Source organism: Hippoglossus hippoglossus, chromosome 19 (genome assembly GCF_009819705.1).
Source record: "Hippoglossus hippoglossus isolate fHipHip1 chromosome 19, fHipHip1.pri, whole genome shotgun sequence".
NCBI classification, from domain to species: domain Eukaryota; kingdom Metazoa; phylum Chordata; class Actinopteri; order Pleuronectiformes; family Pleuronectidae; genus Hippoglossus; species Hippoglossus hippoglossus.
The window spans coordinates 3,748,983-3,760,806 of record NC_047169.1 but is presented as its reverse complement, the minus strand read 5'-3'; the positions used below and the strand labels follow the sequence as shown (position 1 = coordinate 3,760,806).

The 11,824-nt window shown below is 40.8% G+C and overlaps 1 long non-coding RNA gene across 1 annotated transcript; it reads right to left on the bottom strand.

Moving 5' to 3' along the window:
* Window positions 1-8,865: 8,865 nt before the first annotated feature.
* LOC117753103 lies at window positions 8,866-11,824 on the bottom strand. The gene is made up of 2 exons (XR_004612204.1): window positions 11,612-11,824; window positions 8,866-9,482 (listed from the first exon to the last, which is right to left on the bottom strand). It is a non-coding gene; the product is annotated as an uncharacterized LOC117753103 (long non-coding RNA).

The window sequence follows — 11,824 nt, the reverse complement described above, 5'->3', positions numbered from 1 at the left end:
ACGCCTCGTCCATCTTAAATTACACTTTATAGTTTAAACAGTTAAAACTGCCATGATGCCTTATTGCTGTAGGTCAGTAGCAAGAATTGTCAAAATTCCAATTTGCCACTCAATTCCATTCAGATGAATTTGCTGTTTCAAATGCTGGTGTGACAGATTTTATAGTTTCATCAGCCGTGTATTGTCCGAGGAGAGGAACAGCAGCCTCTGTCACTCGCTCCTGTTATTCAGTGTTCTTTATTTATTTATTTTGTGTAGCGGTGAACAGGCAGTTAATTCTCCTCTCAGAAAGGTTAGCGGGATGATATTTCAGCCCAGCAGCCTTCGTGCTTTTCCATGACCTCTGCAGCTCTCGCACAGTCTATCCTCGGTGCACACAACAACTCATTCTCGGCGTTTGTTCCAGAGTCCCTCCCTCCAGCAAGCTGTAAGTCAGCGCTGAAAGTGAACAATGCTCCAGAGTTTCTTTTCAAAATTAAACCTACATCACAATGGCCATCCATAACCCTGCCTGACATGTTGTTTTATTTTTCTGCGGAGGATTGAGATAGCCATGCTAAGAAAAATGAAAAAGGAGCAAAAAAAAAGCAGCAGAGGAATAAAAAAAACCAACTCCCGAACACTTTCTGTCTCTGGCTCTAATGAAGGCGAAGTGAGACGGCTCCAAAGCAGGAGGCTGGGAAGGGCAGGCTCGCCGCTGGCTCAGGGTTAGTGCAATTAAACGTCTGTCTCGTTGGACAATTGCGAAGGTTGCCTGGGTAAAATTAATAGCAGCCAGTCCTTTGGTGCTCCCTGATCTCTTCTACCTCTTGCCACACACGGGGTCACGGGTGTTCAGAGGAGCGATATGAGCAGGAAAGAGAGAGAAGTAATGGACAAAGGAGCCAGAGGAGGGAGGACGGCGAGCGGAGGTGCACATATGAAGGCTGGCAAGAAAAGTGAGCCTGTGTAGTTTCTATCACTTCCTGGGTTCCACTTTGTGACACATCAATAGCATCTGAATTCACAGTCGCTAAGCAAGCAGCATCTTTTTTAAAAGTTGGACACACATGTCACATCTGGGACGGTTCGTTTTAAGTTTGTGGATAAAAAAGCAAAAATAACTACATCCTCCGCTTGTTTGTTGGGTCGTTTTAATTAGAGTTCAAAAGGAACTCGTGAGGCACAGACAGGCTGCTGGTGCAAACACTTCAGCAGCTTCTACTCTATCGTTTTGGTTTGCAGATTCATAAATGTGATAAAACCCTGAATCAACAACAAACCCAAACAGGTTCGTGGCCCATCCTTTTTAAAATAAATGGAGAAAAGCATGAAGGAAAACAGTTTGTAAAGTGATTTACATTCACCGGCCAGACCCCAGACAGTTTCCTCCACCTGTCTCCGGTGTTGTCAAACAGCTGCAAAGTGTGTGCAGGAGCATGAGTGTTAGCCACGACATGCAAAGTGTAGTCAACAACACTTTAAGGCTCTGCAAATATGGGTTTGATGTTTTTCTGCCTCCAGAACTAAGAGCTATGGTTTAGCCTTAAAATAACAACGAAATACAGCAACTAATACGCCTGAAGCTGCCGACTTTACTCAATGCTGTTTGTTTCACATTTTTACCAGTTAAAAATAACCAGTTGCTGCTTATTGACCAGTTTAAAAGAACAGAATACATTGTGTAAATAACTTATTATGCCTGTTGGGCATGTTTCCCCCTAAGAGAGCCAGGTTTCCTCCGGCCTCCGGTCATCATCACAGAGCTCAACACTTCACGACTCTTTAAGATTCTTAAAAGTTTTACACTCAATCCTCTCATCGCCCAGACAGAAAAAGTAAGAAGGTCAACCTAGGAAACACATTTTTAAATACAAAAAATATGTAACTACTGCATGTGCGATATAAAAATGTCTATTTCTTTACACCGAGATGGAAAGAAATCTAACTTAATGACATCACAGGTGAGAAATACTATTTGTTTCCCCATTTAAAATATCCACAGTGTTGTTTGACTCGAGGAATCTGCCACCGTACGATTTCACACGACTCGTTTGTCATGAATTTCAAAAGGTCATGAAAATCAATGTCAGCGCTGCACACACACACACTGCTGCTGTAAACACTGTATGAGAAATTATACAGCTGTTGACTCCATTATGAACTAAACACTGTTTCTGCGGCGATTCAAATGCAGCGTAAACAGAAAAGTCCGGCAGATATTAAGCACTGAGAAAGAAACTTAGGTTTAACAAACACGTCTTAGATTATTATTTTACAAACTGAAGTTAAAATAAATTGACAGTAGACCCTAACCCACATTTGCCTTGGCATAGTGAAAACAAGTCCAACATCAGGATGCTAAAATACTCCTTTTCTATTTGCTTTGGAGATAATTGATACCAAACCATTAACTAAGCCAGGACCATCTGGAACACTCCATTGGAGGGGAAGGGTCATGATTGACCTTAAGGTCATAAAAGCAACCCTTTTAAACATTTGTGAGCTGGAACAAGGGCCACATTAGCCGGTGTCAGGGCCAGACACAGACCTCGATAATGGGACTTATAGGCGTTAACGTGCAGTCGGGGACGTGTCGTCATTAAAACGGCCAAATCGATAAGTGAAATGTGGAATCCTTCGTCACCTTTAAGGGTCATTAATGCGTAACTTAAGAGACGGAACTGGACGGAGCCTTCTGTCCGTACTTGTGCACGTCTTCTGTACACATGTTTAAAAAGATAGGCAACAGCAACAAGGTTCGGGACGAGCTGATGGTGGCGATTACTGAGAAAAGCCTCCGTAGACCAGACTGTCTCATTTCTGTTTTCATCCATTAACCTCCGAGAAAATCATGATTATACAATATAGTAATTTTCTCGTCGAATTTGTAAAGATGTCTAATTAATTTCAGACTTTCTTTTTCACGCAGTGTTGATGTTGTTTTGTCTGTAAAAGCAGGCTACCTGTCTGGACCCTTTGACTTTGTCTCACTCGTCCTCGTCTTTGTCTTCTCCGGTGCACTCGGCTTGTTGCTTTATCAGTCGATATCTGTCTGTCGAGAAAGCAGTGACTCTTTTTTTTTGTTTCTTCTTCTTTCTATTAAATCAATTTTAATCTCCCTTCCTTGTTTTCTATTTAAAAAGAGAATAAGAATGAATGCAATAATCCATATCTGTATGTTTTCCCCATCTCAGTTCGGAGATAGCGCGCTACATTCAGGAGTTTATTTGCCAGACCCGTTTGATTGTGATGGGCTTGTCTCTCCTGCTCAGGCAGACGTTGCCTTGAACTGTCGGCGTGAAGTGGGCCTTTCCTGAGAGAATAAGTAAAAGGTTCAACAAAGGCCAACTCTGTGAATTATTAAATCTCTTTAACTTGAAAAGGTAACAACGTCCATCATTTGAAAAAAAAAAAAATGAGGGCCGTGCAAACTACTCAATGATTAATTTGCCAATTTTGATGGAAAGCATGCAGGATGAAACTGGAATCTGTTGTTTTCTTATCCCGGTGTTTTCTCGCACTTTTGATGTCTTCAGAGACTCATTACAGCCTCTGAATTTCTCTTTGCCTCCATTCTACTTTCACAAGCCGCACTGAATTTTTTACAAGGCCAGCGGATCTTCAGGTGGTACCACTATCTTTAAATCCATTGAGTATGCATTGGTCTGTATCTCTGTTATATCTATACATAATAAATGGACTGGAGACTGGGAGTAGCATGAAGCTGTACACTGCAGTACTGCGGGTGAAGTCAAGTAGAGCAAAGCTAATTTCATGATAAAAGTACTTAACTGTTGTCTTAAATCAACTGATTTTACTTTTTGGGTGTTCTTTGCAAGATTCCATAGATTTAAAACAATTTTTTCCACGTCTCCTTTTAGTTTACACTTTAATTTCTGTATCTTGCACACCTCACACACCCGCAAAACTCCATCGCTACAACCAGGATTAATTGTAAGTCTGGCTTTTATGGTAAATTCAATCCACTCCGTCAGTGTTTACGCTCTCCGAGCCATCGAGCCCCGTAGGAAGATTCACTCTGAGGGACTAGCAGGGCCGGCACCTGAGTGCTGTTGTGGTCAAACACCACCACCAGCACCACCTCCCTGTTTACTCCTGGAGTTCAGAGTCTAACAGGCCGTGAAATTACATTTCCACTCGGCGAGGAGAGGTCATCTCTTCAGTGCTTCACCTGAAGACAGCGAGCCGATACCGAGTCAAACTGTCATTTTAATTAGTGTCCACTGTCTAGTATTGAACAACTATTTTAGTTTATAGGCTTAGCGCTCCATCTGTCCCCTGCTGGTATTTAGGGGATACTGCATGTTATACACAGACACTGAACTGAGATCCACCTTTTAACAGTTGTGTTTATATTTTGTGTGACGAAGACGAACAATGAGGAAGAATCATCATGGTTATGTTAACAAATATAATTTTTGATTGACAATGGGAATGATTTATGTTCCCTAGTACTGTGATGTAACCTTTTAGGCCCAGTGTGAATGATCTATGGGCAGAAAGGGAGTTTTTATAATACTTTTTTCATTAGTGTATAATCACATGAAAGAAAGAATGATTGTGTTTACTGAGAATTAGAATATATGACAAATCTAAATATTCATCCTGCACTTTTTTTGGGGGGGGGGTTAGTTCTTTAGGATTCAATTCAGACAAACTGCGTATATTGTTTTGCTGCGTATCGGCTCCAATGGAGGACATACAGGAGCCCAATAATAATAATAATGACATGATACTGTATAACTTCTGAACATACCAGTGTCTGGTTTACATAATGGTAAAAATGGAAATTTCCCGCAGGAGTGAGTTTGCTGATGTCAGCTGAAACACCTTCACAGGGATGCAATTTCTTCACTGATCAAATATTCATTAATAAGTTTAGCAATCCGCTGTAATGTGTTATGTCCATTTTCCTTTGTTGCGTTCTGTTCACAGCCAAGACGGCCTTTACTATTCAGATCAATGCACAGAGACCTATGCTGCTTTCAATATTTCCAACCACATCATTCAAGCTGCCAAGCGCTAATGTAATACACATACTGTAATATTCAACACCTGTGCCTCTACTCCCCAGGTAGGTCTCACAATCCCCTTTCATATTTTAGTTCCAGGGAAATGGAGACATTCACCTCCGAAGATTACTGGAGGTCATTTTGAGCAGAGGCAAAAAATAAGACGGAATAGAAATGAGAGGCGCCTCTTAAAAATTCATACTGTGTTTATCCCTGACGTGATTTCTTTTTTCCCTATCACAATGAAAGACAAGACAATGCATAGGCGATAAGATCTATTGGGTTTATTTCCATTGTCTCTGAACACCCAGTCTCCTCTGAGGCAATGCCCTCCCCGAGCCGTGACCTTCTCCTCACTTATATCGCAAGTTTTTACTCCCGTTGATTTCTTTCCATTTCTTACTTTAATTATCCGCCGGCGTATCTTGAAAATGCCCTTGTTGCCTGCGAGTATGGGAAGAAAATAGGTTGCATCCAAAGGCCTGAATCACTGTTTTACTTTTTGTGTATGTGAAACACGTGCAACTCAACGCTGGTGTGCAGCAGCTTGTCGAATACTTAAAGGTTTGTTTATGCAGGTCTTGTAAATCGGGCTCCGTGTACTTGTTGTCCAATTGCAAAATGGTAAAAGCAGGGAAATTAGACAGGGTTGTCAGGAGACTCCGAAATCCCTACAGTTTCTGAAAAACATCATCCGTAGCTTTCCTATTAATTTTTCCACGCAACAGCCTTCACTGAAGAACCAATCGACATGACAAACGAAGCATTTCACTATTGGTGTTTTAGCAAATAATTGCTGTGAAGCCAAGTAAAACGTCACCCCCACCATTAGCACTGCTGTTTTACAACCGGGGAATAATTAACTCTCAGAAGTGTCACAGCGGCTTCCTTCGCTGCGCGTCTCTTGAATTTGCAAGTAAACAGCTCTGAATTGATGTTTGACCCGATATATTCACAGGAACCACAAAAGAGTGCCCTTGGTTGCCCCAGCGTGCGACTCCGCCCGACCTCGCTCGCTGTGCTACAGCAGCACGACTCTCCGACACGTCTGTTACATGAATAAGTGGTTAAACAGCCCTGCCGAAACCTGAGATGAAGCCTGCCTGACTTGAGTAAGCATTTGTTCGCCTGCTCACAATATCCAACTAGTTCACATAAAGGAAATTTAAAGGCTCATTGATGCTCAGTGTTGGATCGTACTCTGCGTTTGTATTGACCATGTGAAAGCTTTCGGATGCGGACAAATCAGACAAAGGGAGCAGTACTAGCAGAAATCGCGGTGGGGGAGGGAGTGCAGCCAATAGAAGGAAATTTCAACAAGAAATTTCTTGGCATTGTGTTATGTACTGAGAGCACAGTGTGGAAAACGGGGACAGGCTTTTAATTAGTAGTCCACTGTCTCAGTTCACACATCCCACAGAAGCACTGACCATTTATTTGAGCAAAGATATTTTGAGGACAGTGGTGGCTAAGCTTGAGATTAAAAGAGATTCACATTCGTTTTAAGTTTATCCTTGAGACCAATCTTTGCTCCCAGTGAAGGTAATACACTTTTCTTATACAAGTGGAATTTAAGAGACACTTTACCCTAATAACTCCACATAATTAATCCCTATTAGACAAGAGAAAACATGTATAACTGAGGAAGACCGAAACCAGAAGAAAAGATTTCAATTCAATTTTATTTGTATAGCGCCAAATCATAATATACCTTATCTCAAGGCACTTTACACTTTTAATAGAGAAACCCAACAGTTCCCACAATGAGCAAGCACTTTGGCGACTGTGGAGAGGAAAAACTCCCGTTAACTGGAAGAAACCTCCGGCAGAACCAGGCTCAATGTGGGCGGCCATCTGCCTCGACCGGTTGGGGTGAGCGGGGAAAAGAGGGGAGGAGAGAAGAGAGAGACAGGGGAGGGGGAGGAGAGGTGGAGAGAGACCAGGAACATGGTTCAGGTATCAGCTCTGACTAGATATAATTAAAAACAGTGTAAAGATGTTAGATTATAAGATCTTCAGGTGACAAATCAGTGGGTAAACAAGCTTTCAATTCACCTCAGTAATTAAGTCAAACCAATTTCGGTTTGACTTTATGCACAGTTCAAATAATGAGCTAAACGTAATGTACGAAATTAAAGAAACAGTTAGCTGAACGCAATATATATGGTTAAAATGGTTAAAAGTTGCGCATAAAACAGTTGTAGTAGTCAGACAAATGCTGTATAAAACACTTCAAATAGGTAGCTAAATGCAACAAAACAGTCCCAATAGTTAACGCTACATATAACAGTTGTTAACGCTAAGTGTAAAACAGTTGAAATAGTCAATTCTAGGTATGAAACAGTAGCTAATGCTACGTCTAAAACAGTAGTTAATGCTACGTCTAAAACAGTAGTTAATGCTACGTCTAAAACAGTAGTTAATGCTACGTCTAAAACAGTAGTTAATGCTAGATATAAAACAGTTGAAATATTTAACTCTACGTATAAAACAGTTCAACTAGTTAATTCTGCGTCTACAACAGTTCTTATATTTAACACTACATATAAAACAGTTCTAACAGTAAACGCTAGCTATAAGACAGTTGAAATAGTCAACTCTACATATAAAACAGTTAAGTCTACGTATAAAACAGTCTTTAACGTTAAGTATAAAACAGTCGTTAAGGCTACATCTAAAACAGTTCAACTAGTTAATGCTGTGTCTAACTACGTATAAAACAGTTGTTAATGCTACGTCTAAAACAGTTCAACTAGTTAATGCTGTGTCTAACTCTACATATAAAACAGTTGTTAATGCCAAGTATAAAACAGTTGTAATAGTTAACGCTAGATATAAAACAGTTGAAACTGTTAACTCTAAACAGTTGTTAACGCTAGATATAAAACAGTTCAACTAGTTAATGCGGCGTCTACCTCTACGTATATAAAATAGTTGTAATAGCTAATGCTAGATATAAAACGGTTGAAATAGTTAACTATACGTATAAAACAGTTAACACTAGATATAAAACAGTTGTAATAGTTAACTACGTATATAACAGTTGAAACAGTTAGCTCTAAACAGTCGTTAACGCTACGTATAAAACAGTTAACACTAGATATAAAACAGTTGTAATAGTTAACTACGTATATAACAGTTGAAACAGTTAGCTCTAAACAGTCGTTAACGCTACGTATAAAACAGTTCAACTAGCTAATGCTGCGTCTAAAACAGTTCAACTAGTTAATGCTGCGTCTAAAATAGGTGTTAAGGCCAAGTATAAACAGTTAACTACATATAAAACAGTTGTTAACTCTACGTATGAAACAGGTGTTAACTATATGTATAAAACAGTTGTAATAGTCAACTCTACATATAAAATAGTTTTTAACTCTATGTATAAAACAGTTGTTAAGGCCGAGTATAAAACAGTTGTAATAGTCAACTCTACGTATGAAACAGTTAACTCCACGTATATAACTGTTGAAACAGTTAACGCTAAGTATAAAACAGTCGTTAACGCTAAGTATAAAACAGTTCAACTAGCTAATGCTACGTATAAAACAGTTGTTAAGGCCAAGTATAAAACAGTTAACTCGACATATGAAACAGGTGTTAACTCTATGTATAAAACAGTTCAAATAGTTAATGCTACATACAAAACAGTTAAAATAGTTAATGCGTCATACAAAACAGTTCATATAGTTAGCTAAATACAATGCATTAAATAGCCAATTGATCGCAATACATAAAATAGTAGTTAGCTAAATGCTTTGTATAAGACAGTTAAAACAGTTATTTAAATGTTACATATAAATGGTATTTATGAAGGCGTTGTATCGACGGGGATATCTGAAAAAATAAGGTTGGGACAACTGCTTTTAATTCAAGAAAATAAACTTTTGGACTTAAGCAAAAGGCTTCAAGCAGCCAAAGAGAAAAAAGGAAAAAGAATAAATCCCACATGCCCCCGTTTACTGCAGACAGTTTTTTATGCCTTGACATTTGGGCTGATGTGCATGTGCAATGACTCACCTCAGCTGTAGACAAGCGTGATGCCAGGTGTTTACTCCAGCCTGCAATCAGCTGTCAAGTTTGACACTGAGTCGCCATGATCTTGTCAACAGGCGCACATATTGTACGCTACATCAAACACGCACAAGCACACACACATCTCACAGAGATGGAGCCTACATGGGTTGTTAAGCTTGCAGCCTGCATCAGCGGGATAGATCTGTTCGGCATTGAGCCTTGTCATTGCTGTCATCTTAATTTTGGGCTTGGCGCGTTCTCCAAATCGCCCGCCCTCCCTCCTCTGCCACCACACACCACCTCGACCACCAATAGCTTCCCCTGCACCATCTTCATCCGAGTGGAAAATGGATGGGACACCAACCACAGATTGCTCCACTTCTACACGACTGTGCCTCCCTCTCCCAATCAAACACAGAGGAGCAAACTTCTTGAGACTCCCTGGCAAGATGTCTGTGGGGGGGGGGAGACAGGACAAAGGACAGTTTTATCTCACTTTTGCAAATGCACACCCCTCATTTCATCAAGCTCTCCCCTGTGAAATATATCCCCTCCTACTCGAGCCAAAGCCCACAGGGGCCAAACGCCGGGGAAGTCTCTTATTGAAATTGCCATTTTTATCAGATGAAATATCACCGAGACGTCGCTTCACAAATAGAGTGGTAATAAGTCTCGGTCAAGTAAGGTGCCTTTCTTATATCAGACCCCTTAGCGTACAATGAAGCGGTTTTGCTATTACTCAGATGTTTGGAAGATAAAATGGTATCGCAGCAGTGGCCAACTCTCCGGGCTGCTGCAGGGAACAGCTGTCAGAAACACTGCTCGATGAGAGAGAGAGAGCAAGAACACACATACACACAACCCTGCACCGACACGCCATCATAAATTACGCTATTAAAGAGTATATTGGATTGTTTTTTTATCCTCCTCAATCAAGCAGGGCAAAGCACAGGCAATAATGGAGCAGGAAATTAGCCTGGATGGGAAATTAGAACCCACCCTGAGAGGAAAACATGTCACACTGGTGTCAAGAAATTCATCTAATTTCACAGAAAGTAAGAGGCCTGACGTCGCAGGTTTTTTTTTTTTGCATCTTTATTGAATTCTAGTCGGCCCTTGAAAACATCTCTGCTTCAACCCCATGGCAACGTTGCAGATCGATATCTAAACAAGTCTATGCTCATTCTCCGCGGTGCACTTTAATACAGCTGCATTAAGATTTTTGCCTTCCCCTTATCTGTCATCCTGTCTGTTGCCGGCACACTTGCAGGTTAACCCCTCTCAGCGTGCCCCAATTCAGGATATGCTCTAATCTCACATCGCTATCTTCAAAAGGCCATATGCCATCCCTCTCTTTTAGGGCTGGCAAAGACTGCCTCCGGGAAAGCACTTTCTGTGGAGCTCTATGGGGATTGCCGGGTTTGATCTGCGCTACCTGGACTACAATGGCGCTGCAGAGGAGGATCCCCCCTCCTCTCTGATCTCTTCCACACACTGGCTGCACACTCCCGTCTCCCATGTGGGCTGGGCTAATGCCTTTTGAGAAATACAACCTTTTTCATAGCTACTCTATTCCAGCCATTTCAATTCCAATAGTTTAATGTCCCTAATCCAATTGGAGCTTTGAGATATCTGTGGCCACAGCTAAAGCCGCGCCGCGGTCCTCCAGGGTCAGTTCCCTGCCGATAAGAAAACCACCCTCATGATGAAATAGTGGTCTCGCGCTTACTTTTCTTGGGTAAATCTAGGAGCTTTATTTTAATGAGATCAGCGGTGTGAAGCACGTCGGGCTCACAGTAAATGTGGTCATTCTGTGGCCAGGTTTGCGTGCTGTAACTAATCACTGCTGATGATGAGGTGATATTAGAGGCTTCGGGGTTTGGTTTGGGGAACAGGCTCGGCATCAGCTCGGACCGATCCAATCATCTTTACCTGAAACGACAGTCTGGAGTGGACGCAGTAATAAAGGTTAATGAGAGATGACACGTTTGATTTTTCTCTGGTGCTGAGAGAACGTTTTCTCTCAATGTAGAAAATGTTTTACCGAGTAAAACAGGCTTGGTTTTCTGCCTTGTGTTCTACAAACCAAAACATTGTGGAAATATGCCAATAGAAAAGGTCAATACCAGTACAAACACCATTTAACTTTAACAGTCGTGGGACAAACAATTAAAAATGTTTTGCTAATGCTGATTTTCTATGCACTTTGTTTTCAAGGTCCCAAGATAAAGCTGGACGTCAGCAGACTAAAGCATGAATATGCAACGTTAAGTGCAGAGAAATTCCAAAACACCAGTGAAAACATTGGGTAATTTTTAATTTTCCTGATCACCAAAGTATTTTGAATTGTCTCTTTTATTGCAAAGCACTGTGGCTGTTTCTAAATGTGCTTTATAAATAAGTTTACAACTTTAATTTAAATAATTGACCTTCCATTGTTGAATGTGACCTAGCAGACTCTAATTGTAAGATTATTTTTTGTACTTTTTTTATTTCTGTATTTGTTGACAACACAAGGGAAAATCCCAAATTCAGACATTACAAACCAATTGTCTAATTAACAAAACAGGAGATCCACTTACAGGGAGGTGATGCAGGCAAACGTCCAAACAAACAAATCCAAGAGGAGTGGGCGAAAGATCGGAGTCCAGGAATCTGTCCAAAACACAAAACACAAAAAATCTGTGTGAATTAGGCAAAAGCAGATGAGTTTCAAACAACAAACTGGGTTAATGCATGAGGGGAAACCACGAGAGAGCAAGCTGCTATACAAGGAAGTGACAGAGGATATCAAA